The 7,500-nt window shown below is 39.7% G+C and overlaps 1 protein-coding gene across 6 annotated transcripts in view; it reads right to left on the bottom strand.

Annotated features, from left to right (window-relative positions):
* LOC106873584 (CD9 antigen) overlaps nt 1-7,500 on the bottom strand; it is a 166,583-nt gene that overhangs the window by 125,081 nt on the left and 34,002 nt on the right. The window lies entirely within an intron of this gene.

Raw genomic sequence — 7,500 nt, 5'->3', positions numbered from 1 at the left:
GAGCAACAGCTGGGTAGTGAGGGTGGAAGGGGCGGAGAATTCCCTAGGGAGCTTTGGAAAGGGTGGATGACATATGTATTCACACACAAACGCATACATACACCAATACAGCTCTACATATATTCAAACATTTTTACATATGCATATACATACACACATATAGCTATGCACACACACACACACACACACGCATATAGTTATACGCATACATTCTTACATAAGCATGTACATACATAAATACACACACACACACACACATATATATACACATATACAAATGTATATGGACACATGCACTCACACAAACATATTTACACACACATATGCTCACATACACCTACACAGATATGTAAACACACACAAACTCACATAAGGATGACTACCTTCTTATTGTGGAAGGTCTCACACACACACACACACACAATTTCCCTCCGCCTTATCTACAAATTCATGAAGTATCCAGCTTCCTCCTCCCTTATATGCTAACACACCATCGCCACCCCAACCTCCTCCCATCAGTTACATCCCTCCATCACCCAGCCATGGCATGTCTTATTTGTAGACATTACCACCACATCTGTAATTCCATTCCTTACTTTCCAGGAACAGCTGCCCCCTCCCACCACACAACACACACACACACACACACACACGTCTATTCCTCCAAGATACCTATCTCACCATCTTTCCTTAGGGCCATCCCACGAACATTCTAACTCTCTCTCTCTCGTTTCCTAACACTGCTTAACTCTCTCTTAATACCTCAATACATCTATCTGTCTGTCTGTCTCTCTGTCTATGTACGTCTTGTATGTCTGCCTGTCTATGTGTTTGTCGGTCTGTCTAGCTGTATTGTCTATGTCTGTCTACGTCTGGCTGTTTGTGAATATCTATGCCTGTCTGTCTATCTGTCTATGTCTACCTGTCTATGTCTGTCTATATCTGCCTGTTGTCTGTCTATGTTTGTGACTATCTATGCCTGTCTGTCTATCTGTCTATGTCTGTCTGTCTGTCTGTATATCTGCCTGTTGTCTGTCTTGTGTGTGTGACTATCTATGCCTGTCTTGTCTGGCAGTCTATCTCTCATCCTTTCTCTTCAACCAGATCTTATACTCACTCCTTCAGTTCCACTTCTAAATTGCAACACACAGACCGGTTACATCGATTATAAACATCACCGCGTGAACAACAGTCACAAAAATAAATACATCAACAACAAGGCAAAGAAAGGAGCAGCTACGTAGTCACTCGATCTGCTACAAAAAAAGCAGTAAAGTCTGATACCAAAATCCACAGACAGAACAACATATACATCTGGTAATGTAATCTTACCTAACCTTCCTTCTCTTTTCCCGCCAAAAAGACGATGAGTTAGTGACAGCTAGGATACTTTATGACTATAGGCTTGCTTGATCAGGAATAGCCTGGGGCCAAACGACAACAACAACAACGAAAGCAACAATGCTGTCGAATAGAGCTGTTTAATTACTCTCTCTGCTATATTAAATAACAATATCTATACTCCCCCAACAGCGCCGCCGCCGCCATCATTGGTTTCTTATCTGTGGTGTCGAAGATGGAGACGATAAACAGTGAATAATAATATTTTCTTAGCACCGAATCTGAAATCAATTCTACAGACCAATGTCTAAAAATAGCAACAACCCACCCGAATTCTTAGTGTCGAAAAGACGGTGCTGTAAGAAGGTTTCCCTCCATGTTGATTGTTGCTGCTATTGATGTTTAGCACCAAGTCGTCTCTGAACAAGTCCTGCGATCAAAAGGAATCCCAGCCGTGACCATCACCTCGTACTGTATTGATTGACATTTCTTGGTTGCTCATATCTGATGATGAGCTTTTGTGCTTGAAATGTAAAGATTAAACTTTTTCATTTATGCACTGTAAGAAGCTCTCCATCTTTGCTATTTTGTTATTTTACTTATATTTAAATGAATTGAAAATAAGCTATGAGAAATAATCCAGAGTGCCCAGTGGCATATATTTGAACAAGAAATGCGAATAAAGATGTATTGAATAACATACAAGATAAATGATTGATTTATTGAAATTATCTCCATTTCCAGAGAGGATAGGCTAATCGACTGGTGACAGTTGTTGGTACCAATCCGAATCAGGGGTGATAATCTAAAGAAGTTTCCAAAATCGACATGCTGTTGTGGAAAAGGTGGTCTGATTATTGGCAGAAAAGAAGATAGTTGTGGGCACGTGTTTCTGCGTCAGGCGTCATCAGTAAACGAAACACATACAAAAAAGAGCACGCATTCCACACACGCACGCACGCACGCACGCACACGCACACACACACACACACATTCTTATAAACAGCATAATTTGCAAAACCAATTGTAACCATTAAAAATTTTTGCAAGATTGTAAATCTTTTCTGATAGCAACAACATTTATTTCGCATTTTTCTTTCTTAAGACAAAAAAAAAAAAAAAAAATACAAGTTCTCTCGTTGTTTAAAAACTCGTCTATTTGGCAGCCATTACATTTCTCTCAGCAGTAAAAATTTGCCCAAGCTCTCATCCCATATCTTGACATAGATTTGGAAATATCAGGCATTTTAATGAGTGTTTTTTAATGAAGCTGGTAATTTCAACTGCATCTTGTATTACCACCACAGTTCTGAAGAAAAGCATTTTTAAGCAGCGAATGCCTCTCAGTGAATCACGGAGTGAGAGAATATAGCAGCAGTGGCGTAGCTAGAGCGTGCTTCCCGGCTCAATCCCCGAGTTTGTCGCCCCATGATACCCCACCATCCGTTTACAGGCTTATAGAGGCGACCCAAAAAGACCGTCCCCCGGAGCTGACCGTCCCCATTTCTACTCCCACATCTGAGAGAATACGTTCTTTGCCCATCCTGTATGGTTTTGTTAGCCTTCCTGATTGGCGCATGCGGATTTTGGATGATGCATAAAAATTTGAGTGATTCTCATGCAACTTCCGTAATCCGCAAAAGTCACGACTGGGCTTAAGAACGATATGAGATGAAATGTAATACAATCTGACGCGTTGGTGTTAAGTAATAGTAGCAGTAATGATGGTGGTGGTGGTGGTGGTGTTTTGATTTAGTGGGTTGTGGGGAAAAAATTGAAGATTTTGAAATACAAAAAATATTAAGTCACTAAGTTTTATGAAGTATTGAAATGAGAGAGAAAGAAAGAGAGAGAGAGATTGGTGAGCGTTAAAGAGCTGATAGTATTTTAAATAAACATTCATCTACATCTATCTAGACATGGTTCTTTAAATCAAGATTAGTCTTTTTTTATCATTAAAGAAAAAACGAAATTAAAAACAAATTCGTCTTCTGCCAATCATTATACCGCCTGCCTCACTCAATCCATACAGACATTTATTTAGGCATATTTCAATACACAGGAATATTCTGGGTTAAACATACATTCGCATACATACAGGGTGACCGGTAATAAAGTCACAGGAAAAAAGTTACAGTAATAAAGTCACAATTTTGGTTAGGGAAAAAAAATCACAGGAATAAAAAGTCACAATTTATGGGATCCGAACAAAACACCCCTAGGACAAAACTCCCTCAGACTAACCACCCCCCGGACAAAACCTCTGTGACTTTTTCCGCGCCTTTTTTCCATGATTTTTTTTCTGTGACTTTCTACCTGGATTCACGTACAAACATACATTCTATTGCCATTTATTGCATACTCTAACGAATTCCTTATCAGTATTATAAAGTCATACACAAATACATACAAACACTCACCGTGTTTGAGAACGTGTGTGTGAGATTGTGTTTGTGTTTATTGCATATTAATGCGGGATTTTCATTAACATGTAATACACACGCGCGTGCGGGAATTTATGGTGTGGCCTCATTGTGTACAATGAAGTGTTTTGTTTACTGCTTCAGGCAGCCCATCAAAGGTGATGATAGCGTCTCTAATACATTGTTTCTCATGGGAGCAGACGTGACTGACAATACCGACACGAGATAGGCTAATCCGGTGGCACTGTGGCATTTAGGCTACTGAAAGTGACCCCGAGCAACAGCCGCAGTGGGTTGGAATACACAATAAAGCATACAATGAATGAATCTACGCTATCAGTTTAGTCAGAAAGCTAGCTCTGTGTCGCTAAACGAAACATCTATGTCGAGAGCTGACCGTAATTTTGTGTTCGGGAAATTTAGTACAAGAACTTCACCTGCAACACACACACACACAACATTCGAAAGATAAAGAAAGGCTAACGAGCTAAATAATTCCCTAAAATTATATATTCTAACCCTCTAGAAATCTTTTCAAAATTGGTTACACGAATAATTTGCTTTCATTTTGATTGCACACTGTAAGAAAAAGTTACCGTCAGCACATTCACTCGAATATCGAAACACGCACACAGACATTATACAAACATACGACCATCTCTTCACAAAGTCACACACACACAGATGTACTGATAATAGATATTAAAATACATATGGAAACATGAAAACTTATGCACAATAACTCAAGGACATCCATGTGGATGCGAAGCAAACTTCTTAAGAACATCATATATATATATATATATATATATATATATATATATATATATATATATGCATGACACACAAACACATGACATGCATACACGCCAATACGCATCAGTACACACATTAAAACATACATTTCCCTAAACTTATAGAAGAAAAAACGAGACACACACACAATCATGCAAGCTAGCACAGTTAAAATTAAATACGTATGCAGAGAGAGATACCCGGCAAAGCCGACACACGAACATATCACTACCAACAGCATACATGTATTACAGCAATATTTCAACATATGTCTCTACACAACTTGTTGCTATGGCAGCTTAGCACCACCGACTGAAAAGCTAGCGTTACTAATAGGTTTCACATTCGTATTAAGTGTAGCATAAATCTGTTTAGGGTAGACACCATATTTACTTTAGTACTTCACAGCATCACCACCACCACCACCAGTGTCATCATCGTCATCACCAACACCAATCCTCATCCGCGTCGTCGTCATTGTCAACTTCAGCTGTAGCTACAACAGCAGCGTGGTGTTCTATTTCTAACTGGTTACCCGGGGTAGGTACCGACAACATACACATAACAAAATGCCAATTTACATATACTAGAAATGAGTGAAACACCGCCCCGCCACACACACACACACACACACACAACTATATGCATTAATACAATAATTCAATATCCTATTTTTATATGTAAAAATCTTCCGTCCACTGATCAAGCAGGTTTCTGTTGACAGCTTCACTGAGGAGGCCAATATAACCGAAACGCGTGCGTCATATCGTTTCAACTAACAAATATTACATTTTGTTAGCTGGGACAAACTTTTTTATATTCTTTTATTCTTTTACTTGTTTCAGTCATATGACTGCGTGTGCGTGTGTTAGTGCGTGCGTGTGTGTGTGTTAGTGTGTGTGTGTGTGTGTGTGTGTGTGTGTCCTCCGCTACTGCTTGATAACCGATATTGATTTGTTTACGTCCCAGTAACTTGGCGGTTTGATAAAACAAAAGGAGAACATTAGAATAAGCACCAGATTTTAAAAATAAGTACTGGAGTCTAAACCCTTCAAGGCGGTGCCCCAGCATGGCCACAGTTCAGTGGCTGAAACAAATAAAAGATACACGCTCAAGCAAATACGCGCGCGCGCGCACACACACAGATACACAGACGCAACCCATTTGTTCACAGTCCGTGAAATAGTGTAGATACAGTTACATAAAGGCTTATATTTACACCCACCCACGCATGCGCATACTCATTCATATATGCAAGCACAAGAAGTCTCGGCCGTGTTGTTAAAAGATTTCCCTCCCACTAATGTGACTCTGGGTTCCATCTCACAATGCAACAATCTATGCAAGTATCATTTACCGTGGTCCCACGTTAACCAATGTGAGAACGGATGCCAAATAGGTAGCGAAATTGTGATGATATCCAATAGACAACTGATGAAGGTCTCACTCTTGTGCATCTCTATTGGTGCTGTTATTGCTTCCCCCCCCCCCCCCCACAAAAAAAAACATTCCCTTGCCCGTCTGTATTATCATCTGTTGCAACGTACACATACAAAGCTTTAAGTAAAGCCTGACAAGTGAGTCTACGACATCAATAATAGCGAGCACGATGCTAGTTACTCGTCTATTTTATAAATAGAAATATACTACGCTGCTTCTGTGTATCGAGTTCTATGTATTTGCTAGTTTTTTAAACTATTTAGCTAAACCCCTCCTGGGGTTAAAAAGAGTTGTAGCATTGATCTGTACGAAGCAACCACGTTGAGGTGGTAACAACCATTACTTTCTCTCTCTCTCTCGTTCTATCTCTCTCTCTATCTCTCCATCTATCTATCTGTCTATCTGTCTATCTATCTCTCCATATCTTTCTCTATCTATCTAGTAGTTCATTAATTCATTGAATAATAAATGAAAATATTTATTATGTGGTTTATCTGAGGTGTTCGGAAAAGTTCTTTAATCTTCACGTCTAATAAGAAATAAATATGGAGTAATTATTGATTTTAAACACAAACACACACGGGCGGGCACAAATTAAAAGTAGATGTACGGTCAACTTAATTAGCCGCTGCCTGCAGAGCTGGGTCTTATTTCTCTAATCCAGGAGGATTTGGACTCCTAGCACGATTTGGACTCCTAGCACGATTTGGACTCTGAAACGCAAAGAAAACGTATGCTGTGTCTACCTTCCTCAGCCCTAATTTGGAACAAATATAAAACGCGTTTGGTAGGTGATACCTGCCACCTGCATTCAATGTAGCATGATGCAATGTCTAGGTAAAAAGCATACTCAACTAATACTGTTTATATAAACCTATAACGATGTAAATGAGACAAAAATCATTGACTTCCTGCTGCTAAAATGTTTAATGCGTTTGGTTTGCTGGTGTCTGTGATATAAATTTGATTTCCAGTTGGTTCTCATCAGCTTCTGTTTAATTACCAACACATTTTTTTTATACTCAAGATTATCTGTTACCTGTTATCTATTACCTGTTTCAGTCATTGGACTGCGGCCATGCTGGGGGTACGGCCTTCAAGGATTTCAGTCGAACAAATCAACCTCTTCTCCCAGTTTGGTGCATACTCTGTCGGCTTTTTGCCGAACCGCTATGTTACGGCAATATATACAAAGTAACACCAGTTGTCAAGCAGTGTGGGACAATTACACACACACACGCTCACACACGCATACATGAACGCACGCACGACGCACTCACACACACACATGTACAGCTGATAGGTTTCCACACAGTTTCCCTCAACCAAATTCATTCAAAAGGCATTGGAAGACTCCGTGCTATAACAGAAAACACTTGCCCGAAGTGTTACACATTGGGATTGAACCCGAAACCGCCTGGTTGCAAAGCAAACTTCTTAACCACACAGCCATGCTTGCGCCCAATAATCAGGATGTTAGCTGAAGTAATTTCATCCATAA

The sequence above is a fragment of the Octopus bimaculoides genome, chromosome 7 (assembly GCF_046866305.1).
Source record: "Octopus bimaculoides isolate indiv1 chromosome 7, ASM4686630v1, whole genome shotgun sequence".
In the NCBI taxonomy this organism is placed as follows: domain Eukaryota; kingdom Metazoa; phylum Mollusca; class Cephalopoda; order Octopoda; family Octopodidae; genus Octopus; species Octopus bimaculoides.
This window is presented reverse-complemented; position numbering and strand designations above follow the sequence as displayed.